Below are 26,764 nucleotides of genomic sequence, written 5' to 3'. Positions count from 1 at the left end.
AGACAGAGCCATGCCTGTCCTGCTCAACTCCCTGGTAACCGATGAAGTCTGTGAGCTGTGTCCCGGAAGCCAAACAGAGCATCACAGGTTGCTAAGAGCTCACCTAAGGTTTTCTATGTTGTAATGAGGAAAGGTGCAGTGTCAGCATCCCTTTAGTAGTAATTAACCCTTAGGGAGTACCTCACCAAAAATGAAATTACTATTGAAGGGAATGCATAAATGTTATATTCAGAGGCAGGAAGTGACATTTCTGGGGGTGTTCTGTATACCAGCTGTGTAATATCAGAATACTGCCGCACGTGCGCGATGACATAATCGCGCACGCGCAGTGACGTCTCGGCGGGGTGACACTCGGTTACAGCTCCGGGTGTCACCCAGCCTCTGGACGCCCCTGGTTGGGCTATTCACTTCTGGCTTGTACAGCTGATTTCAGCCGTACATTGGCTGAAATAAGCCGTACATGTTCGGCTGAGCCGAAGTGCAGAAGGACTTCGATTCACATAGGGGCCAAACGGCAGTGAGTGAATAGCCGAATGCCGCAGAGCAGCATTCAGCTTGGTTATTCTGCCTGGTACCTCCGTGGTACCGAGCAGAATAGAAAATAGTGAAAAAAGTAGAAAAAAAAGGTTAAACATTATTTTTAAAATGTAAATAAATACTACAATTAAAAAATAAATTTCACACCAAATACAACCAATCCAATGTTCAGAAGTTGAAATCTAAAATACCTGCTTTATGTTTCCGGGAAGCTATTTTCCGGCTCTTTAAAGCTTTCCTTTTTATTCATATCCAGGAGACAAACAATGCAATGTTTCATGGGTTACATTATCACATCTTTTCCTTTAAAGATTAGTCCAGGTAAACACCGGTTTCAGCTTATCGTGTGTTAACTTCTGGATAAAAGCATGCAGCTCTGCTGAATACTGATATGCAATAAAGGAAGATGATAAGGCTTTTATCAGTGAAAGCGATTTTAATGCGCTTCCAATTTTTAGAACCTGTCTTCTGCGTGTGCGTTGTACAAAGAATGCCATAATATGTATTTTTCTGCAATGAAACACGAACAGAGACCTTCACGTTGATACAGGTGCCTCAATTACCATAACACTAGACAACAATTACCCTGTAATTCAAGAAGCCAAAGAGATCTCACGTGTCAATCTGTCACTAAATGTTTATGAACTCTTAACATGTGATGATTTTTTTATTTCTGAAGGTAATCACAGATTCTGTAGATGTCTCGCTTAAACCTGACCTGTCAGGCGATATTGAAAAATCTCTCTTTAAAACTGCATCAAACAAGACTTGCCATGTCCAGACTCATCACACTTATTGTAACAAATAGCCAAAACATTTTCCACTCCCAGTCTGGTGTGGGAAAGAGCAATTACACTAAACTGCATGTGATCATTCACAGCCAACCAGGAGACCGGTGGGAAATGTTCTCAGTTTTTAGCAAAAAAAATCACCTGATTAAAAAATGATCTTTGTGGGAAAAAATTTTTTGACTGATAACTGATGTTTTAGTATTGGGTAGTTGCTGTCAAATTGAATCAGATACCTATTGCTATTGTATATAAAGACTCTTAAAGGAGAAGTTGATAAATTATATAAAACAGGGCCGTCTTTAACATGGGGCAAAAGGGGCAGTTGCCCCGGGCCCAAAGTAGCTGCCCCAGGAGCCCGCAAAAGATACAAACGTGGCACCGGTCTGTTAACAATGCCTACGGCATCGTGTAGAGTTGCTCAGCCCCTACCATACACTGCATAGTGTGACTTTGTGACATCCCCTCTGATGTTTCCTCTTATCAGCTCTGTGAAATTGCATGGTGGGTAGGGGCAGGGGTTTGGCTGGGATGTGGCGGGTAGGGGCAGGTCCAAGAACATGGTTGCCCAGGGTCCAATCAATATTAAAGATGGCCCTGATATACAATCCTCCCTTTAGCCCCCATCACATACCTGCTGCTTAGTTGTCTGTATGTTGGTTGGGTAAAAATGTTGTGCTAGGCTGTCCAAGTCTGTGAACTAATATCTCATACACTTAAAGGAAAGGTTGCATTTGCAGTATGGGTATTCAAGTCCATGGGACACTAGTGTGCAAACGCAAGATTTTTACTAACTGGGATCAATACAATACGGGAGGCTTTTAATAACTCATGAAGTAATCCTTTAAAACCCCACTTCAGGACCACAGCACATGGAGGGGACTTCACCAAAACTGGAGCAGACAAAATCTGGAGCAGCTGTGTATGGCAACCAATCAGCATCCACCTTTCATTTTCAACCCTTAACTGAACAAACTGAAGAGAGAAGCTGATTGGTTGCCAGGGGCGAGTGCTCCAAATTTAGTCTGCTCCAGTTTTGATAAATCCCCCCCATGGTGTTTTGTGTTGCAGTGCCATTCATAAATAATGGCACAAAGCACAACTATGTGTAGTTCTACCCCCTATGGAGTCGATGGATAGACGGGTCCTTCTGGTGTCCCTCAGTGGTGACCCACCCTCTAGTGGGGGCTGTAGACGAACACGCCGCTGTTCAGATCACTGACAGTAATCTGTGCAGCAGCACGTTCCTCTCCACAGAGTCAATGAGAGCCAGCAGCGGCAGTGGAGGAGGCGGGGCCCATGGTGGGCAGCAAGGGAGGAGGCGGGGCTCAATGACGAAGAAGGAGGCAGGCCCAGCGACTGAAGAGGAGGCGGGGCCCATCAGCGACTGTGGACGAAGAGGAGGCGGACGCGTAAGGTGTGCGACCAGCCGAGCTGAGGGTGACCCTGCAGAGCCCACCATAGACAGTCTATGGTGGGCTCTGCAGGTTCACCCTCAGGTGGAATCTTGAGTGGGCTCTGCAAGGGGTATAACTAGAAATCACGGGGCCCCATACAAAATTTTGCTATGGGGCCCTGTGATTTCTAGTTACGCCCCTGCCTGTAAGGCTCCATTCACACCTAGGTGTATTGTCGCAGCTGATTCAGCACGACAAAACGCTATCCACCCAAGGAATTCCAATAATTTCTATGGGCTCCATTCACACCTGTGACTTTTGTCGCAGGCAGAAATAGGCCTGTCGCTCGGAATAGTACATGAGCTACTTCGGGGCAGATTTCAGTGTGTTTTGTCCCATAGACTCAATAGAAAACATTTCACATAAATGAAAATCTGCTCACAAAATGTAATCTGCTCACGACTTAGTAGATGCACAAAAAAATCGCAAAAATAAAATAAAAAAAGAAGGTGTCGCCTAGGTGTGAATGACCTATCCATACTTGGTTGCCCTCAAGATTTATACATAATAGTCAGTATGTTCACTGACCAGCTTGCACTGAAGGCAAAGCAATAGGGAACAAAGAGTACCTGTGATATCAGAAATACCGTGCCCACAGAGGATGGCTGGGACTGGTGTTGTGGCAGAAACTAAGTCAACAAACAAGCAAGATTTGGTCAGTATATGGGCAAAGGGTCAGTTCAAGCAACAGGCACACCCCCAAGGAGTTGTGTCATTGACAGCATGGGTACAAAAGAGGTGGTTCAATGATGCTGGGCATCATTCAACCCAAAAGTGGGGCAGCGACAAGCTGTAGAGAAGGACATGGAGGGCAGTGCTGGTGCATGGGTGAGTAGTAATCCTTTTTACCCTTTTCTTTTAACACGGAAGGGGGATGCCCTGAAGCTGGAGTTGGGCTTAACATTGACTTTTAAAATCTTCTGGTATCCCACATAGGTTTTTAACAGAAGTGCTCAATAAAATTATATTTCTAGCCTATTCCATGAAGAATGATGCTCATATCATTTTCTCTGTGAAAATCAGATATTTAAGCCAGGTATCTCATACGCAATATAAGATACCAGATCTCCGTCCCCAGCTGAGCAACAGTTCTGCAATGTGATCAATGGACTCAATTATGGCGCCACGGCAGGACTTTTAACCTCCTTTGCTAGTGATTCATGGTTACTGCCACACCTAGCCACTCTCCAAAAATTCCTGTTCTATAAATAAAGAGAGGCACGGGGATAGGATTCCCATTTTTACAGCTCTGCTGGGTCCCAGCAGGTTTCCTCGCAAGGTTGGTTGATAATACATCCCTGCCACCCAATGTATTATTAATGCTCGCTGCTCTCCAAGGTGTCAGTGATAAATAGGGAGCATAAGTCGGTGACTAGTGGGGAATGTATTTTTTAGTCATGCCTGAAATTTTCAATTCATTCTGCTTGTTGAGGATATTACTGAAGCTATAACCAAAGAAAGGGAGCTTTTTTTTTTTCATTCAAAAGTCAGAGTATCTGAATACTTAAGTTACGCTGTGGTCAAACAGAAACATTTTGCATATTTTTCTGACTCAGGTGATGCAGCCTACTTACTGGGAGCCTATATTTATCTATTATTTTCTAAGCTCTGAGTTAGCGTATTTATAAGGAACAGGGCAAGCACAGGAACAGTTACCTTTCTGTATCACCCAATCCCCTGCCATCCGCTATATATTTGCAAGCAACATTGCTCATATTCAGGATTGGATTTCTGCATAGTCAACAAAGGTAATGAAAAAGATTTCCTGCACCCCAATAGTGAAGTCCAGTCCCAAAAAAAGAGATAGTATAGGGGAACAAAAGAGTCAAGCCCAAACTATCATATAATCATAAATTCCATATATTTTATTTTAAATATAAAAATAATTAGTTTCATTAATTAATTAAGAATTAATAAAACTAAGTCATTTATTTATTTAATAAAATGCAAAATGTATGATTATATTATAGTTTGGGCTTGACTTTTTTATTCCACTATATTATAGTTAACCAAGGCCATGGCGCACAGTCACCTACATTATGTGGTGCTTATGAGCAAACTGTGACTTTGAGCCTCCGTGCCCACTTGTGACTTTTGTGACTTGTAAGTGTGATACTAAAGCTAGCAAGTGGAAAGGAGTTGTAGGGAGTGACATATGAAAATTGGCCTACAGGAGCAGGAAGTTTAAACCTGCCCATGCTCATATTTATAACCTGACATCTGTTTTGCTAGTAAATGCTGCAACTGGTGTATGTCAGGAAATGCTCGGCTAGTAGTGCAATGGTACACAGTGAGCGTGTAACGTATGTGCAAGGAATGTCTAGGTACCTGGTTTTCATCTGGTGGGTTGTGACCCAAAAGTGGGTCACGACCCCGTGTCCATTGGGTCGCCACATGCCTTCCACTTTTCTAGGTGAAAGGCTCCTCATTCTCCCCTTCAGCATCACTGTCAGTTCTCGCATTGAACAGCCATTCAAAAGATGCTGCCTGGTGCCGAGTGTCGACTTGAGGTGGGGTGGGCTGGGGGCTATGGGCTTGAGGGAGCTCCATCCATACGTGTGTAGCGCTCACCCTGGAAGGAGCCGCTGAGTATGAAATAGGTTCTCCTACCTGTTTGCTCCAGCCACCAGTCCCCTTTGTTCAGCAACAGCACACCGACACTCACAAACAGAATGGACTCGAGTCTCAGGGTCTTTTGGGGTATTTATTTGCAGATTCAACAGGAGAGAGAGGGTTTAGGATCTGTAGGATGCCCTGGTGGATTTTTCTGAGGACAGCTTTCTCCCTTAGCAACAGCTAAAGTCAGTACCAATCAGGAAGCCGGGCGGCATGTCATGACCCGCCTCCAGGCATCCTGATTGCCTAGGAAGCTGGCTTCACTAGTTGCTAGCAGCCTGGCTTCCTGAACAATCAGGAATCTGGTGTTCTTTTAATAGAACACTGGCTTCCTGATAACCCGGGCCAATGGTACCCCAGGATGCCGGTATTGGTATGCGGTATCGGTAAGTACTGAAGACAAGAATATCGGTACTCGTACTTCATCTTTAAAGTGACACTAAATGCCACCTCTCCAAGCTCACTCCTGTGATGGACTTTTATTATTATTATACAGGATTTATATAGCGTTAACAGTTTGCGCAGCGCTTTACAAAATAAGGCAGACATTACAATACAATTCAAGACAAGATGGTAAGGAGGGCCCTGCCCGTGAGGGCTTACAATCTAAAAGGGAGGGGCAAGTGATACAGTGAGACAGTGTCAGCACCAATTTAGAGATGAATTTAGGATCTACAGCTGAGCAATACACAAATAAGATACATTTTTCTTAATAGTTAAGCAACTTGAATTTAATTTTTTGCATTTTTGGTGTCACTTTAAGTATTTCCTTGCCTCCAACATCTCTCAACTATATTTGTTTTGTACCGCTTATCAATATTTTTCCAGTGGGATGGTAGGCTTATACACATACTTAATATTTGTTGATACCTGCTACAAACAATAAACAGATCAGTAACACTGTATTCATCATTTTTTGAAAAATCATAATTTGAGTTTTTCTTCAATAATAAAACAGCTGTGAATGAAAACACCGGTGTTTGTATTGTAAAAAAAAAAAAAAAAAAAAGCCAGCAATGGCAGCTCTCATATTTCCTGGCAGGATCCCTTCAAGTTACAATTGAGCGTTCTATCTGACTTAGGCACAGTTCTAATATATTTCCTGAATAGCATTTAGAAGTTCCCTGACTGATTTTACTTTGTGCTTGGAGTTTCTTTTAACCAGTGGAAAGAGTCTGAGTCAGGAGTTTCCCCAGGAGACCGGCAGGGGGAAAGAGTGCAAAAAGTACCTTTTGATGTTTCCAGTAGAGCGGAAGTCGTTGTTTTTCCTCCCATGTTGTAAGTAGTATATCTGACTCCAAATTGACTGAGCGGCCAACTAAATTATAATGTTTTAGCAAAGCCTTGCATTCCTGCTGCTGAACTCGGAGAAAAAAAAAAAAAACAAGGCAATGTCATGAGAAATATGTTACATTTGTTGGTTTTCTTTACCTCGCAGGGCTCGCGGCCTGTCACTCTGCTGTCTTTACTGCCTGTGAACTCGTTATGGGAGTGTTTCATAAGGATGTAGAATCCATACAGAAAGGAAAAGACAAGAAAAAAACAGACACAGCAAATTGTCTTTAAAGATGAAGTTTAATCTGCGTATATTTTGCCTTATCTGGTTTATACATATTAATAAAGCTATTAAGTAAAACTTTTCTGTGTTCATTAGACCTTATTTTAGACCAAATGATGTAATTGTTGCATCTCCTTGCTTCTCTATGCAATGCAGGCAGATCATGTCTTTCATCAAGTGGTGGAAGAAGCTGGCAGGGTGCTGTACACACAGGGTCGATGCTAAACTATCTTGCGCCATAGGCAAGACCAGCTACTTCAGACCACCCCAGCCCCCCCCCCCCCCGGCACAACCCCATATCCACTCCCCACGCGCGGCCCCAATCTCCTGCCGGATAGCTTCCGCAGGTGACAGGTGAATGTAAGCGGCCGGGAGCTGCTATTGGCTATTTTAATTTGAAAAAGCCAATAGCAGACTGGCTATTAAAACCCCCCCACTGAGCAGATGAGAAAGTTGTCTCTCAGTCCTGCTCCTCATGCCAGTGGGCGGGTACAGTAGCCAGCCTGCTATTGGCTTTTGCAATTTAAAATAGACGGCAGGGCGCCATGGAAGGGATGAGTGTTCGAGGCTGCGTCCTAAACAGCAGTGCACACTAGGGGGCTGTCTAGTTTACCTAGTGGCAGCACCGGCCCTGGCTTTACATAGCTTCCTAAAAACATCACAGCATCTTGCCTCAGTAGTCTTCTCATGAGCCCTCAGCCCGGATGCAAGCGGTGGGCTGGCTCTTGGGAGTAGTTATGCAAATATCAAAATTCCTTGATGGATGAATGTAGGTCTGGAGGAGTGGGAGTTCCTGTGCATGGTAGGTACCCTGCATGGGAACTCCCATTCCTCCAGACCGACATTCAGACATGCAGACCACCCTAGATAGTGCCTACATGTGATGCTGAGCCTCCATGATTAAAATAACTGAAATTTAATTGAATGGGCGGGCCAGGGACACTCAGGCTGGGCAGGAAAGTCTTAGATGATGCTGGACATCCTGCAGATTGAAGGTCAGGCTGGAGTCCAACTAATTTCTTCTTAAGAGTGCATTTCTATTCCTGTTTTGGATAGGAAGGGTTAAAACCGCTCTCAGGTTCTTATTGCTGTCTTTGTCCCCTTTTTCGTGCTTCACACATTCTATGTGTCCTGCTGACCATTGTTATCAGGAAAGGAAGTGATGGGAATTCCAAAACAGGAATAGAGGGGAAATCTTCCAGCAGCAGACTTATAAGCTCATCTCTCTGTCACTCTGCTCTCTTCTCCTATCAGAATCATCCTTGTTAATACATGAGCACCACAGCACAACTTATTGGCGTCTTGTGTTGCTTCTTCCTCTACTACTGATCTCTTCTGTACAGGGGCTGCAAGAGGCTGATACCACGTCAAATGCAGGCACTTACACTACATTTAATTGCATGCATTTAATTATGTATTAATTAACATAAGACTTTGTGAATTTGTGTCTGCAGGTCAGCTTTAAACACAATACACTGTTTATGAGTTTTTTGCTATAATTTCAGCAGTTATGATGCATAAAATCTACATTCCCATACAGGCAGATAACTACAAATTCCTAAGAAACACAATTATTAATACATCGAACCCCAATTGTGTGACAATGCGTCACATCACAGATTACTTTGGAAAAATTGCCATTTCAACAGGGGACCTGTACGGCACATAAGTCAACTCCATAGAACAGAGGAAGGATTACTATTGTATTATTAGAAACGCAAACTCAGAGTCGCTCCTGAGCTGTCCATCAAAGCAGATCAATAATCTTTCCAAGCATTGCACGGACCCAGCCAAAAGCCAGAGAGGATTGAAAGAAGTCAAGGTTGTAACACAAGTCTATCATTCTGTGTCACCAACATGAAATTGAGTGTTTGAGGCTCGATTGATGACTGACATTAGACACAAAGTCTTTGGGCAAGAAGAATGGTCAACTTTTCAAAAGAGCGTTGCTACTTTATTTTTTCTTCTCTCAACCCAATGTTTTCATTTGGTACTAGAAATGTTAATATATTATTAAAGCAGTGCTCCCAACTGTCTAAAATGTCTTTGAATGTTGTAGTATTAACATAACCCTTTACTGGAAAAATCTTAACTCGTTCATTTGGAGGAGTGTCAACTTATTTTTGGCCATATAGAACTGTGATGGTCAAGAGTCCCCAACATTTTGTTCCTATAGTGTAGGTGACTCATTCTTCCCTGGATGAAGGGTACAGGGTTTGGGGGTAAATGTGCCCAGTTATTTTGTTTTGGTTATCAAGGGATTGCGAACACTTGAGGGAAAGATCCGCAGGAAGCTGGGTACAAGGGGTATTTTGATTGAGTATTTTCTACAATATGTATTGAAATATTGTTATTAGGAAAATTTTATAATAAAAGAATGTGCCCAGTTATATGCATTGTGGGGCAAACATTCATTTCTTTCATAATGTGTGCTTTTGTTATTCTTTTTAGGCCAGGGAGCTGTGCCTGAATCCTAATACAAAGTTTATTGACCATAAGGATCTCATTAAATTACTGGAGTGTCACTGACCATATTGCATTTTGCAAACTTTTTTGAAGTACTTGCATGCTTATGCTTTATAGATATTGATTTAGGTAATTAAAGTGCACTTGCTTTCAAATGCATGTTTCTGCCTTTACTATGACTGGCCTCTTTTTTGTGGTAGAAAACATTGCACTTATCGCTTTCCTTTAGCCATTGGAGTAACTAAAGTCTAATTTATTTATTTTTTTACATGGTCCCCAGTTGGTTTAAAAATAGAAAACAAGGCTCTGATGCACTTCTCACCTCCTTTCTGGAGCTGTTACCTGCAGTAATTCCTTTCCACCACCTGATGTCCTCAGTATTCTGGGTTGAATGATATCCAGTATCATTCAACCTACAAGATTGAGGACATCCTATTAGTGCAGTGCACCTTGGACCCACCCCCTGTACCCACAGCATCCTGTACTCACGTGTTGTCACTTCATCATTGCAGTCTGCATCGTTGAGGACCACCTACTGCTGCAAGAAAGCCCAAAAGAGAAAGAGAACCCTACATTTAACATGATGGGCCTAGGGACATCTAAATTCAGGAGGGGAGCACTGGGGGTGGAGTGGTTGGGTATTAATCACAGATAAAACTGTGACAGTAAACATAAGGATATTTCTGGGAATAACACATGCCATGCAACACGCTTTTCAAACTCAGCCTGTGTGCAGGAGAAGGGGATAAGGATTCTGGGAATTCTCATCTTCTAACTGAATACTGTTGCTGTGGTTGCAAGAAAGATCATATTTTTTCTGGCTAATATACAAACGGGCGGCAGACTGTAATGGAAAGGTTATTATAAGGTTATTATATGAGAATTTCAGATATCTTGTGTGGCATTTATGTATTTTTGTCAATTGTTAGAATAAATACATTAGACATAGCAGACTCATACACCATCCTTTTATCTAATGGTCAGGTTGACATAGAAGGTTATACCTGTAGGCGATAATACAAGGAAATCTGATATCTTAGTTGCGTATTACAGTGAAATAGAGAAGAAGGAGAAAGGAGGTCAAGCATAATTTTTGTTCAGATTTTAATATAACTTGGAAAATTAATTTAATAAAAAAACAGTGAAATTCAAAATATTACTGGATAAGGTTCTGTTCAAATCTGCACTAGATTACTGACTCTCTTTCTACACTCCAGCTCTCAAGGCAAGAGAATGTATTTCTTCATTTACTGTAACGTCACCGGCAAGGAGAACTCAACTTTCCTGTTCCACTAATTACTTTTCATATTGAACCTTCCAAAGACGGCTAATGATGTAATGAAGTCATTGCTCTTCTGCCAAGGCATACTGAGAAAGTTTCAATTATTCCATAAAAACTGATTCCACTACTGCATGGGCCATGTAATTCTAGACTATTTAACGATGAAGGCATTGGATTATTCCTGATCTTTTTTATTTTATTGGCCTTATTTAATAACAGAGTTTAAAGAACATCATGTAACTGATTGTAGAAAATCATAATTCTGCTTTCCTTTGAAATCTGTGACTGGTTCCTCTGGGCAGGAGCTCAGCATCGTCCCCTAAAACAGAAGTCCAGTAATGAGGTGACATCCAAGCACATATTACCCCACAGAAGCTGATATGTCCATTCAGTTTCACCTGTGCCCTTTGTAATTTACCCCCCTTCCATAACCTCCTCCACCTTGCACTGTATTTCCTGATTCCTCCAGCAGAAACGTCCTTTCCTCGAGAGAGTCAACACCACTAGCCAAGGGAAGAATATTTTTCATCATGCCTTATGATTGACAGCAGTGAAAGCCGGATAATGGCAGATAACAGTATGCTTATCACCACATGTGACTTGCCTTGGGGGACACATTGTTACATAGTTAGTAAAGTGGGAAAAATACAAAAAAAGACAAAAAGGTCCTCAAGTTCAACTAATAAGACAACATCACATTGATTAGGCTCCAACATTGCTTATGGTGGTGTCAATGGAGTGTGTATTATGGCTAGGGTGGGCCTGAGGGCCCACCAGGAGAAGGAGATGTAAAACTTTGACACTGCCAATATGCCACACCACTTTCCTTAATCAATATCAAAATCAAAAGCTAATACCCAGGCAGCTGATCTTCATCCTCCCTTCCCCCACCCTTAGCACCCCCTACCCCTTATACTGCACTTCCCCATCCTCGACTAACTAAAGACTGCACAATGGGGGGGGGTGCTCATGTAGCTGCCTGGGGGAGAAGGACTTTCCATTGGCTTTTGAGCAGCCGGATACTTTTAGGCTCTAGAAGACTGCAGTGGCATCATGGTTTCATGAAGAGGGGGCGACAAAAAAGGCCAGTTGGCAGCAGGCCTAGACTTCAGCGCTCACAGAAGAGGCACTGCAGAGGGTCACATGATGGTGGACTCATGGAGCAAAACGCTGCTCAGCTTTTCCTAACGGGGTAGGGTGAGGGCTAGGCTTAGGATTAGGGAGATATAACTGTCAGTTGTCTTACGCACCATAAGCCCCATGCTATGGTATAGGGAAAATTTAGATATGTTAATTGTGCCCTAAGCAGTACCCTAAAACTCTGCCTTTTGTCTTGAATTCCTCCTGAAAAATAACAGTGCTTCCTGTACCTACAGCCTCCTAGCTGTGTGTATGCAGTTTGAGATTAAGACCTCTGACTGCTAGTCTCATGACATTTGGTGATGTCTCTGCTGTGCTGCTCACTGTTCTCTATGCAGGAGAACCTGACATGAGGAAGCAAAAGCTCTGCCTCTGCCAAGATGGCCAACATCACATAGAAAAACAGTGCAAAACAAGGCATGGTAAATCAGTAAAGGGAAACAATCAGCTACCGAGAGACCACAGGCAATGCTGGTGAATAGTCTTTTGTCCTTGTCCTCCTTTTTTTCGGGGGACACAGCTTCTAGAGTTTGGTTCCTCTTTAACCTGCCTTCCTTTTTACTGTGTTTTAACGCCTGCTGCAAAACGCTGCATGAAGGGAAAGCCTATTGACATAAAGGGAAATCATTCCTGCCTCTGGCTGATAAGAACAGCAGTTCATACATCTGCCCCTTTATTTCTCCAGGTACCGCAATTTATTTATTTTGGTAATTGCTCCAGCTGTAACTGATTGCTCGGAATCCGCTGGCCCAAACAAACACCACACGATATTTCCATTGTTTTCATGTTTACTGCAGGAGCTTTTCCTTTCTGTTACAATAACTGCTGATTTCAGGCAGTTTATCCCCTAGCTGCATTTCAGTTTACACTCAAGAGCCAAAACAGCAGGGGAACCAATGGAGCAGTGAAGCAGAGTGGTTTTAACAGGAAAATGTGTTACAAGGAGTTCCTCCCCTGGTCCTCTGTAGTCCTTCTGGCATCTCACATTATAAGCCTTTATCCTCTCAAGTGTGGAGTACATAGAACTCTGCAGAGTGCTAGCTCTTCCCAGTCACACCCAACGGTAAACAGCCACGAATGGGCTTGGGAGGCATCGTGTAATGCACCACACACTGTAATAGTCGTTTTTTTAAGCATCGCAATGTGCATGCAGGGAAATCAGACCCTACACAAGAACATTTCGGCATTACTTTCTGTCACCTACTGCTTTGGTTCTCTGACTTTTTTTTTCCAAAGCTTAACTCTGTGTTGAACCCTTATTTGCACTTAAGCCTTTTCTCCCCATGTGCAGTCAAACGCTTATTGCTTCTGTATCCAGCAAACTCTACTCACATTGTCCGTGACGTCACCATTAAATCACTCACGCCCCTGCCTATGTCCATCTACCAGCAGGAGGGTCCCATGAGGTGCCCAAAGTCACATCTTATGGATGTACCACCACAGTACATGTGGATAGGTTGCTTTGCCCAAGTAGCAGAAAGCAATGGTGACTGGACCCTAGAAATGTAAGTTGCTGCACACAGGAGCATTTGTAGCAATGTAAAAATTCAGGCTTTTTTCTGTGTCTGGAAAACCTAGCTGGTGTGTACAGCCGCCCATAAACATGGTTAAATGGACATATTACATAATACGTCTATATGCCATATGCAGGTTTACACGACTACTGGCAAATACCTACGTACAGCCATTTATGTTTTTGGGCAGCTGTGCACACTGACTGGGCTTCCCGGGTGCAGAAATAAGACCACATTTTTATGTTATATGCCCCAATGTGCATGAGCCCTGAAATGTACAATTTTAAGGTTGCTCTACACAGGCAATAATGCAAGACATCACTAAAATAAGCTAAAGAAAGTCTCTGGCTTGTCAGTGGGAGTGTTATTTGTGCATACTGAAGGTATCTTTAAGGAAGAACTCTGCTTTTAGTTTTCGTCTAGGGTGTAAAATAAAAAAGATATACCCGAACTGTGGATCTGCCTGACTGCTAGACCGGTCACTGCATCTCCTTCTCCCTCTTCGCTCTGGCGGTCTAATAACCTGTGAGTCATCATGTCCAATACAGTGTATTGGACATAAGGACAGCGAGGGGCATTCCATCGCTGGAGTGAGGCTGCAGGGATAGGTCTAGAAGCCAGGCAGGTCCATGGTTTGAATGAGTATATTTTATTTTACACCCAAGATGAAAAGGAGCACTTAACCCTTGTAGTGCTGGGGTAGCCCCACTGCAAGGGTTAAGATTATTTCTGCTGGAGTTCTTCTTTAAGGACCCAAAAACAACAGTTATAACAACAGTTATCTACTGTCATAGTCTCCTTTCAAAAGGAACAGCAGCACCTGGAAGACTGAAATCTGCTAGTTTCCTGTCTCTCTCACACAGTATTTGCGGTATCAGATTTCACCAGCAGATGGAGCTGTGGGTAAAAGCTGAAACTGGTGCTTTTGCTTTTGAGGTACTACGCAGAGGGGTCTAAATCAACGAGTAACTGCAAGACAAAGGGAAAAAAAAAAAAGGTTTTGCCTTTTTTATATTTACTTTTTGTTATATGTTACAAAACATCAAACAACAATAAAATATAAAAAGCAAAAAAGTCTTCAAATTTCACCATGGTTTCATAAAAGTGGAATCACCTAACTTCACTCACACTAAGGCTGGCCATACACTGCTTTATTTTTTTTGTTCAGAAAAACAAAAAAAATAGAGCAGATTCCTCCAATCACACTTAGAAGTGTGTCCATCGAGAAATCCCACTGTTTGCATTGTATTCTGACAGTGGCCGCTGGCACCTCATTGGACTCCGGCTCTGATCGTACAAAGATTTTCTGTCCGGCTCCTTCGATCAGCTGATCGAGGGATGGCGGCCGGAAGTGTGCTGACAGCGGCACACACTGTGCAAAGTTCGGCTGGTTTCACAAAAAACTTCCGAAACTCGCACAGTGTGTGGGTACCCTTAAGGGGCCCTTACACTGGTCGAATTTCGTATTGTTTTTAATGCACCGGCCGAAATTCACACAGTGTGTGGGGCTGCCGACTCCCTTTCAGCCGGCATTCCTCGATCAGATGATGGAAGGATCTGGCTGGAAAAATTTTGATTGATCAGAGCCGGCAGCCAATGAGGTGCCAGCAGCCACTGTCAGAATACAATGCAAACAGCGGGATTCCTCGATCGACACACTGTTTGTGTTGATGGAGGAATCGGGGCAATCTTTTTCATTCAGTCTGCAGGTTAAACGAAAAAATAAATTGATAGATGTATGGCCAGCCTTAATTGATAGATGTATGGCCAGCCTTAGTCTGTAGATGTCCAAGTCAACGGGGCCTGTAGATATGAAATCAAACAACCAGAAAAGGGGGACACTGCATCACTATCCAGCAATCTAATGTTAAACCAATCTCATTTGGGTTGTATAATATTTCCTGTGCTCATTTATTCCAGCTTCCCTATGCCGTGGCCACTATTCTATTATACTTTATACCTACTCGGGTCCATGTAGGTCGGAGTGCATGTTTTCCTTTTTTATTACAACTTTGTTAAAAATTCAGTCCCGATCAGTATCCCTAATAATCCAAAGAACCAAATATTTCACCACGTCAGCCAAGCATTTCTACCTTGGCTAGGATTCCTTCAATTTACAATAGCAAAGAAAATGACATTTTCCACTATGTTAACCATTAGCAGGGTGAAATGAGAGGGGAAAAAAGCATCTGTCTTTCCTCGATCTTGTGTTTCTTCCAAGCCAAGCAAAGGTAGGGAGCTTTGGAAAGGAAGGAGCACAGGCTGACTTCCAATCTACAGACTTGATAAAGTGGTAAATGGCAGTATTAGAATCAGACTTTCTGCAGAGTTTACACATGTCTGAAATGTTAAATTGTTAACTAGAGATAAGTGGGTCATGGATAATCCCTCTATGGTGATTTGTTGGTGCGGTCTGCATTACTTGGACCGCTTAGTGAATATTCAAATTGCCCAGCATATTATTAAAGTTACAGTTTAATATGCTTATTTTTTGCCTTTCCTGGTCCCTCCTTTCCTTCTCTTTGAAATGATAATTAATTATTATTATACAGGATTTTTAGAGTTTGCGCAGCACTTTACAACATATTGTGAGGCAGTACAATTGCAATACCTTTCTTTACAAAATTATTAAATTATATACAAAATGATTAAATAAAACTTTCCATTTTTATTACATATCTTATATTAGACCCAGTGACCATATCATTGGTTGTCTGTGCTTCCCTATGCAACTCAGGCAGATAATACCCTTTAGGTCTGGTAGGAATTTTAGGGGGGACCCCAAGGCCAAAAAAAACAAAAAAAAAGTATGGGGCCCCCACAAAATCCCTTACCAGACCCTTGATCTGAGCAGCATCCTATCAGAGTAGGAAAGGGGGGGGCACCATACCAAGTGACATGCTCTCAACATGGTGAGGCACCTTGGCGAAGTACGCTGTCCCCATGTTGATGACAAGGGCCTCTTCCCCACAACCTTGGCCCAGTGGTTGTGGGGGTCTGCGGGCAGGGGGGCTTTTCTGAATCTGGGACCTAAAGGGTCTGGTATGAATTTTGAGGGAAACCCCACACTTTTTTTTGGATTGCCTAACACCCTTCAGTGCATTTCCAAAAATTCAGATGCATCTGAATTTTCGGTACCGCAAACTCTGTATTCTTTTGAATTCTTTATTTCTCCTGTTCAGAAATTCAGATGCATCCGAATTTCCGAATATGCCGATAGTCATCCAAATTTCAATTCGGAACTAAACAAATCTTTCATGTCTAGTCTTTGGAAAAAAAATGTTGATTAGTGAAGTAATGTAGCAAAATTGTTGAGACAGATTTTCCTCATTCTTAATGTTAAAATAATGTAAAATATTATTGTTATTATTATTATTATTTATATTATTCATTTCAAATATATATAATAATTTCCATGCTTCATTGCTTTGTTGATATACATTACATTCCATATTGTTACAGTAAATGCACAGTTACACACCGTGATGAATAGAATGCATTCATCTGTGGGATGTTCCTCGCCAACCTCTAATCGTCCTCGAAAAACTGCTTATTATTTACACCTGAAAGCCTTTTGTTTGCTTTTATCGCAAGGTAAATGTGCTCGGATTACAGGTACTTGAAGTTAATTAGCTGTGTTACCTGTCATTCCGCTGAACACTAGCTAACTGCTGCCTTCATACAAAGACCTAATTGTGGGGCATACCTCAGCAAGGTAAAGCGATAGTCGACTCAGCGGCCAAGCCACGTGCCTATTCTCATCTCCAGGAAAAAAAAAAAGAACAGTGCAGTGAGAAGGTAATTACTACAAGTCAACAGTGTTTACTTTGTAAAGAGCCTGTCAGATGTTGTTGAGTAAAGCAATTATATGATTAGAGAGCGAAAGTACCAACACATCCTCAAACATTACACACTGAGAAGTCACTTCATAGGTACGGCAATAGGAAAAAAATATAGATAGATAGATATATAGATAGATTATCCATTAATATTATCTATATATATATACACACACACACATACGTGTGGGTGCTCAATCATAAAAATATCCATACAAATCCAAAGCAGGTCTAGAGGAGATACTCACGAGTCGTGCAGCTGAGATAAATCAAACCATCAGCATTGCATTGTCAATGTTTTGATGGAACTTAGTCCATCTTGATAAAGATGGACTGAGCTCCATTGAAACATTGAGAATAAAATTCTGATGCTTGTACTTTATCTCCACTGCATGCCCCATGAGTACTTCTAGACCTACTTTGTGTTTGTATATACTGTATACAGTGGATATAAAAAGTCTACACACCCCAGCAAAAATACCACGTAAAAAATCAGACCAAGATAAATCACTTCTGATTTTTTTTCCACCTTTAATGTTACCTACAATCTGTGCAATTCAATTAAAAATAAACTGAATTGTTTGAAAGGGTAAAAAATAAAAAACTTACAATAACATGGTTGCATAAATATGCACACCCTTAAACTAATACTTTGTTGAAGCGCCTTTTGGTTTTATGACAGCATGCAGTCTTTTAGGGTAGGTGTCTATCAGCATGGCACATCTTGTCTTGGGAATCTTTGCCCACTCTTCTTTGCTCCAAATCTGTCAGATTGTGAGGGAATCTCCTGTGCACAGCCCTCTTCAGGTCAACCCACAGATTTTCAATTGGATTCAGGTCCGGGTTCTGGCTGGGCCATTCCAAAACTTTAATCTTCTTCTGGGGATGTCATTCTTTTGTTGATTTGGAGGTATACTTTAGATCGTTGTTGTGCTGAAAGGTGAAATTCATCTTCAGCTTTTTAGAGACGTTAGGTTTGTGCCAAAATTGACTAATATTTGGAACTGTTCATAAGTTCCTCCACCTTAACTAAAGCCCCAGGTCCAGCTGAAGAAAAACTGAAGAAAACACCTGAAGCCTAATGCTGGCCCCACCATGCTTCACTGTGGGTATGGTGTTCGTTTGTTGACAATCAAATAAAAAATACAAGAACAAGAACATGTTTACCTGCCAAATTATTTGTTACTTTGGTCAGCCAGTCTTAGGGCCAGTTCACACCTGACACAGTGCGTTCTGGCCCGATTCTGGACGGAACGCACTGGATTGCATTGTGGCCGGCTCAGTTTGTTGTGGGGGTGGGAGGGGGCGTAGCAGTCCATTGAAGTGAATGGCACCGTAGCCACGCCCTCCGGCCACAATGTGATCGGCTCCACGGGAACGCAAGTCACATCAATGCCTGTGGTCCAGTCCGGTTCAGTCAGAAAAAATATTGCTTGCGATCCAGTGCATTCTGGCCAGAATAGGACTGGAGCGCACTGTGTCTGGTGTGAACGGGCCTTAGGGTGAGGGTTATGACATGCAGTGACATGCAGTGATTACCTGCTCATGATTGCACTGGACTAAGTGGAAACAGTTTGCATCTACGGTCGATCATCTTCAGGTAATCACTGTCATTCTTTCTTTGTTTTGTATAGAACTTCCCTTCCGCAGCTGTTCGCAGAAACACCACTGAGCCCCATGGATGAAACTGTGTCTAAAGACTTACAATATATGACTTTTTCAATCTTGGGTTTAGATATACTGTAATAGTTCAGCACTCGTGATACAAACAGTATATACTATAAATATTTTTTTTAATGCATAGGTAATCTTTTACTGTATTTGCTAACTGCCCTTACATATGTGACCACCAGGTACCGAAGCAACAGGAAACAAATCTGTGACTTATCCGTCTCCTAAGGAGCAACTTCCTGACCAAAGAGCAGTTCTCGACCACAAACACCTGGCTACTGAAACTAGAATGTCCTGGATGATTAGTTCTTGTTTGTAAGTCATTCAAGCGAGCTCTTTATGGACTATGTACATTCTGTGTTTGTACATTCAGACCTCTCCGGCTCCTATATATATCTCCGTTTTATCAACAGAAGTACACCTGTTTCCTGGTACTTGGAGAACAGACACAAACAAGCAAGCATCCCCAAACTGTTTTTATGGAAATAAATCTGTTCTCTTTATGAGTTCTGGACAAACTCTGTCTTAAATAATACATTGACTACATCTGGCCCTGCATCAGTTTGAAAAGAAAAATAGCAGCACTGAAATCAAATCAACTGTGTGAGAACCAAGTTGTAATGGTAACATTTAACCAGAAGTCAATTTTATTGTAGGCATTTTATGTATTATAGAAGTTGATCATAACCCCTTAAAACCCTGAAGGTTTAATAAATTCAATTCAGTGAATCTCTCCTCGTAGCTGAGGTCCTCCATGTTCTTTATTAATTTAGTTGCTGTCAGGAGTGCCAATGGTTTGGCAGAAGAACAAAGTGGAACTCACTGGCAGGAAATGGCCTGAAGCGTCCGAAGGCAGAGGTACAAAAGGGTTAATCCAAAGAGAAGTCAAGTCCAATCCGAGTCGAGGCAGGCAGCAAAGGTTCAGGGGCAAAAGGCAGTCCAAGGTCGGCAACAGGAGGTCCAGATAAAGGGGGTCAGGAAACAAAGCAAGGCACATGTACAGGGAGCTAGGAAATCACACCACAGGATGAGATAACTCAGCAACAAGCCAGAGCTCTGGCCAGGTTTTTATAGCCAGGGGGTGTAAGTCCGCCCCCCTGTCACCGAGGCAACAAGGAGGCTTCTAATCACGAGAGCCAATGGCAGGCGAGAGGTGGTATGGGTGTGTACGGGAACCTCCCCCAGCTAGGTCCACACCTGAGGCCTAAACAGGTGCAGGCACACTATGCACGTGCTCCTGGGGATGCGCGCACAGCCTGCGTACTGCGCATGCGCACCTGCCGCACGACTCGCGCATGCGCACCTGCAACCCGGGCGCCAGTGGCTCTGCCAGGCTGGAGGGAGACCCGTACCCTGCGCTGTGCCCGCTGACCCTGTGGGGAGGTGACACCCCTGTTCTCCTGACAGTTGCCCTTCTCTGCACTCTCTACAGTTCCACAAAATCTTTTTTGAAAGCCGGTATCCAAATCTGAACTACATAGATGCCTAAGGGCAGTTGGGCCATGATCACCTTCAAGTTTCTGTGCAGGTTCAGATGTAAATTATAAAGTGCCCTGTAATGGATTGAGACACAGGAGACAGGATGGATGTTCCCTCTACAAACTTGGTGCTTAAAAAATACTTAAACTCTTGCAAATATTGTGAATCTGCCAGCACAAAGAATCCACACCCTAAAGTCCTTGAGGCTGATCAGTATAGCACAATAAATAACCGACTAATTGGTTCTGCCACCCCACTTGCATTTATTACAGCTTGCAGAATGCCTCACTAAAATCTCAGTATGTCTACCAAAGGCTGACAAAAGATCATCTGGTCTCCTGGAGTGTGGTGCCCAACTGTAATGCAGCAACAAGACCGCTTCTGTTCTAAACCTCCACGTAGTGTAAAAAAGCCTTCGCAGAAGACCATAAAAGGTGAAGGCAATGCCGATTCTCCCACCACTTCCACAGACGTACTTCTAGCAACCAAGGATGCTCCCACTAGGAGGAAGCAGAAAGCAAGCAGGAAGAGAATGCTGACCATTACGCCATAGAACGATTGCCAAAACCGAATAATCTTTGTGACTGATAAAATATACATTTGGTCTTTCTGTATCAAAAACTTGCTATTGATTTACGTTCAAAATTAACACGATATAGCTTTGCTGGAAAATTGGTCAACACAGTGGAAACTGCTGTTCCACGTTTATAGATGGAAAGTGATGCACTTATTCTAGAAAGATTGCTTTTCTAGAATACAATATTGAAGGTTTAATGTTGCCCAGGACTACAGAAGGACTACATAGTCATTCTGTAGTCCTGAGGGATGCTCATTTTAGATGTTTGCAAAATGAGCAAACCTAACCAGACAGTGTGGAAATCAAATATAATTTTGGGGTGCATCACTAGAGGGATCACCGGCAGAAGGAAGGAGGTCCTGATTCTACTATATAGAGCTTTAGTTAGACCTTTTTAGAAAAAAAAAAACAAATGTTAAAAAAAGGGCAGATTTGATGGACCATTAAGGCTTGTTCACATCATGTTTGTTGAGTTGCGTGTTTTTTGTGTGTGCATACCACCACACATGTATGGTGTAGCAGGGCGCATAGAAAACAATTGTTTCCCATGTAACATGTTGACACCATACATGTGCGGTGGTGTGCAGAAAAATACAGCTCAACGGACATGTCTGGACCAGATCAGTTTTTGCCCACACCTGAAATGCAGCCCAATGGATTCCTATGGTATTTATGGGCTCTGTTCATACCATTGCAGTCCGTTCCAGTGCCGGGGGAAAAAAATGCTGCATGGACTATGTTTTCTGGTCTGTAACGCACCGAAACATATGAAAATGCATGCAAACGCACTAGAACACACTGGACTGCACATGAAAGCAACGGAATTCGGCAAAAACACAATGTAATGCGTTTGCAGATGTGGTCCGGACAAGGTGTGAACATAAGGGGTTATTTACAAAGCTGCCCAAGGATCTAGCCATGGCTTCGGCTGATCCTTCGGCTAGCTTCGGCACCAGGACCCCTTCGGTTCAGGGCTGCTGTACGGGCTATTCACTATAGCCCATACAGCCCCCAAAGTTGGCCGAGGGGATCAGTCGAGCCGAAAGGCATATGCTTCGGCTCGACTGAGCCCAGGGGAAATTCGAAGCTGGCCGAAAGCTGCTACTGACAGCTGACAGCTGACCACTTGCAGATTCAGATCAGCGTCCCTGGTTACCTGGTTACCAGGTATGCCCATCTGTCATTACACACTGAGAACCCGGCAGGGTCGGGTTCTCAGTGTAATGACAGTTGGTCCCAGCCAATAGAAAACAGTTGGGCAGAGCTAGCTGTCAATGCTAGCTCCGCCCAATTGTTTCCTATTTTTTTTTAAACTCTATTCTATTCTGCTCGGTACCACCAGAGGTAGGCTATTCACCATAGGCTATTCACTCACTGCTGTTCGGCATCTATGAGAATAGGCCGAACAGCAGCGAGTGAGCTGCCGGAGGTTCAGCTCAGCCGATCCAGATGTTGGATTGGCTGACTCGAACTCCTTCTGCACTTCAGGTCGGCCAAACATGCTGAGCATATTCGGCCGACCCAAAGACCCAAAGCATATTCGGCCGACCCGAAGCCACCTGATGTATGGCTGATTTCAGCCGATATACGTCTGAAATCAGCCGTACAAGCCTGAAGTGAATAGCCGAACAGCGTTGGATTGGCTGAGTTGAACTCCTTCTGCACTTCAGGTCGGCCAAACATGCTGAGCATATTCGGCCGACCCAAAGCCACCCGATCTATGGCTGATTTTAGTCGGTGTACGGCTGAAATCAGCCGTACAAGCCTGAAGTGAATTGCCAAACAGCGTTCGGCTCACTTCACTTTGGGTTGGTTATTTACTCGGCTGCCTGTGGCAGCTTTGTGAATAACCCCCATAGTCTTTTTCTGCTGTCTCTCTTCTATGGTTCTATGTATCTATTAATAGGCTACTGCAATAACTTTCTACACCATGTTTATTATGATTTCTCAGATACACCTTTTTATAAAAACTTTTAAATACTTTGTAATTAGGTCAACTCATTATTTAAAGTAAAATCTTAAATATTCTAGTGTGCTCTCAGAAAGTACAGTATGTTAGGGGAAAATAGTAAAACTAGTTTATCCATTAAACAGCTCTGTTAACTCCATATCCATACTTGTGGAGAATTTTTGTCTGTTGTATCTTTGTATAAAATATACCTGCTTTGACTGCTCTCGATTCTTACCCATAATCATGTATAGTATATGCAGAAATGTGTCCTGATATACAGATATGACTTAATCGCTGCCCATTTTCGGATCTGTCCTTTACAAGTTACCATGTTGCAGATCACAGCCCAGGAAGTATGAATTTGTCAGTATCCGGAAGAACAAATGTCCTGATTAATGCCTGTTTTCAGTTGTATGAATAATATGAATAGTAATAAGGGTACCATTGCAGATGAGAGCAACAGATGCACTTTACATTGCGCTACGTTTTCTCTTTGTGTTTCTGGAAACGGTTTAATCGGCCACCGTGGGCCATAGATCCATCATGATTCTATGGAGCCCAGTTTCAGAATAGAAACATATTCTTCCTTTATAGTCTACTTTCTTTAGACACTACATTATGAGGCTCTACAGACCAATATAGGACACACTATTTCCCACATGTCACATCTTCATCCAGCTTCATATTGATAGGTTATATTCCTTTTTTCTCAATACAGTTAAAAAAATAATTTTGGCTAGGTACATGTCCTTGAAAGTCCTAATTAAGACTGTTTTATCTGTGCGTTCTCACGGATTACAAGAACAAAAGTCAACAGAAGGTCCAAAGGTGGCCATAGACATTAAAGTCAGATGTGTAGGCATGATATGACCACTGTAAAAAAAAAAGTTTTGAAACCAATTGTTACATAAATATGCAGATTCAGACCACCAAAGCATGCATGTTTCTGACTACAGAACTAGAGGGGAGAGAACAGCTACACCCTCCAGCAGTGATCATCTCAGGCAGAAAACAGCAGAAAAAGTCTGCTATGCAGGGGATCACAGCAAACTAGCCAGGGTTATTGACAGAATCTTGTACCTAGTCTTCTTTGCAGTAGTAATTGATGCTATTTATAACAGATTAAAGAATATATGGACATCTAGGTAATTTACCCTAAGTATATATTGTACCATCCTAAGTATATATTGTACTATCCTCCCAAAATACACAACTGCTTCTTGTACCATCTGGCTCTCTGCCTCTTAAGTTGTTAGCTGCCCCAACATTTCTAGAGAGCATGGACATTTGATCCATTTTGGAGTGTCTGTATAGTCCTCTCCCGTGGTTGCTTTCCTGGACTGCAGGATGATGGTCTATCCATTGGGATGGTACCCATAATCTGATTGATTGGATATATATGATCAACTATAGCCTCATCCCTTCACATTGTGGATGTCCATATTTATGCACTGATGGTGGTATTGATATCTGTTGTTTTAGCTCTAATCTCCTGTGGAAGCGGACTATTGGTCTAAGAAATGCAGAGTTTTACCAAGTCTACTATCACCATGTGATCTACGTTGTTGATGCCAAGACTGAACATATGTCCAGGGAATATACAGCTATGACTATTAAAACATAATGACTTGTGAGCCAAGAGGTGTCTATTTTATGTAACATAGCACAATATAAGTATAGAGTCTGATTCCTTTGTACAGTAGATATTTAATTAATTTGCTTCATAATAAATTGAGCTTTTAACTGATACTAATGGATTTTGGTACCTGAAAGCCCCCTTCTTTGTAAATGCTGGTATTTATGGTGAATTTATTTCTTATCCAAAAGGGAAGCTGAAGTTCTATTGATCTTCTCTCAAGGTAGGAGCCCTTTCAGGGCAAAAGCCATAACTTTAATTAGAAAGCTTCCTGGTCTATATTTAGCACCTGACCTGGATGAAGATAAGAGAAGGTGTAGAGTCATTAAACTTCAAATATGGTTGTAAAGCTTTTTGTGTACTATATCTTATACATCCATTCTCACACCTCCACTGGTAACGAATTACTTCCCTTGTGATAGGGAGATAATTTAGCACATTTATTACAATGCAACATTTGTTTATACATTACTGTGGAATAGGTAGGGGTGCCACCATGGCCAGCAACACCTTACTGAGAAGACTTTGCAGAATCAGTTGATGGAGCCTCCGTAAGTGAGGAATAAAGTATTACTCCTAATTCCTTTACCCCTATGCAAAAATAAACATTTCACCCTTGCAGTGTGGGGGTCCACTGCAAGAGTATTTTTTCAGTTCGGAGTTTAGCTTTAAAGCTAGCCATAGCCAATATATGATAGTTTGACATAAGGACCTCCAGCGAGAATAAACTATAAATGTTCATGCTTGTGTAGCACACCCTGTGGAGTGGGTGAGGAGGTGGCTCACTGTGCTAGCATTTCAACTCCTTGACTTGTTGTGGGGTAAAAGGAAATTGAGCACCAGTCACTTTAGAACCTTGGCATGATAAACTTTGGAAAAGAGGGTTGGGGCACAGGAGACCCAAAACAGCAGTAAAAATATGTCATGCCTTCTCGTAACAGACAATACAGGTCATGTACATTTCAGCTATAATTTTGGCTCCTTTTTTAGAAAAGATCCTCTGCAGGCAATTGACGTTTATCATAGCCCCCAATCTAGGCTGCAGCCCAGGAATTAAAAGAAAACTCATCTGGAAAGTCAAATATTTGTCTCCTTCCCAGCATGCCTCAGTGACCATAAACCTGCTATGGAATTGAAAAAAGAATGCTGTCACTAAAGGAGTTGTGAGAATGGATTTACAAGATGCATATATCTCAAAACCAAAGTTTAGGAATGACGGAAATATGGTTGTCACACTTTGGATGGCAGCAATGGTTGCAGTAAAGTAGGACTTGGGGCAGTTAGTAAAGGACACTGGGGCACAAACCATGAGTTTTATGGCCTAGCAATACTGGTCAGAGGAAACAACAGAAGTTGGTCATCAATTTCCAACACAGATAACTTGACTAATGTAGAACTGATGTCCAAATTCTCTAGATACAAAGACTACTAGAACCACCAACCTCCCCTCTTCAACCCAATAAAACTGGACCACACTTTTTAATGGAGTTGAATGGCCACAGCAGCCTTTTATTATTCAAAATAACAATAATAAACTTAACAGAACTGAAAATTAAAGGAGAACTATGAGATGAGTGATTTCCACTCACCTCATAGTTCTAGCCGACCTGTGACAATGAGACTGTCACAGGTCGGCTCAGTAGATCGGGAGGTGAGCGAACACATACCAGGTTCGCTCACCTCTCGATCCTGTCACGGCTCTCTGCCGTGACAGGGGGAGGGGCTGGATTCCCCTCTCCCCGCTCCGATCTGCCAGCGCTGACTGGCGGAACGGACGGGGGAGGGGGCGGGTACAGCTGGCTCTGCCTCTAGATAGGCAGAGCCAGCTGTCACTCACACAGCTGGGCGGATCCCGTCATCTACGTCCGGATCCGCTCCGGCTGCCGCGTCTCAGTATACCGTGAGCTGTAGCTCGCGGTATACTGAGCTTAGGGTAACGGGAGGACGCTAGTTTGTGTCCTCCCGTTACCCTAAGGAGAACTATGGGGAAAAACACTGACCCCATAGTTCTCCTTTAAGCATGAGATTTTTAAGGTATTTTGAAGGCCCACATTATTACCAGATATGGTGTCTCTGCGGAACCCCTTGAATCAGTTAGGCCCCCAGCCGCATCACACCGAATCAGGGGCAACCTGAACATCGACCGCAGACACATCCAAATCTCAATAGCTTGTTCGACTATCATATATAACCATGACTTGAGGATCCATACCAAGACAGGTCTCCAAACATTAACCACCAACTATGTTCTGC

The sequence above is a fragment of the Nanorana parkeri genome, unplaced genomic scaffold, assembly GCF_000935625.1.
Source record: "Nanorana parkeri isolate BGI_ZX_2015 unplaced genomic scaffold, ASM93562v1 scaffold140, whole genome shotgun sequence".
Lineage (NCBI taxonomy): Eukaryota > Metazoa > Chordata > Amphibia > Anura > Dicroglossidae > Nanorana > Nanorana parkeri.
This window is presented reverse-complemented; position numbering follows the sequence as displayed.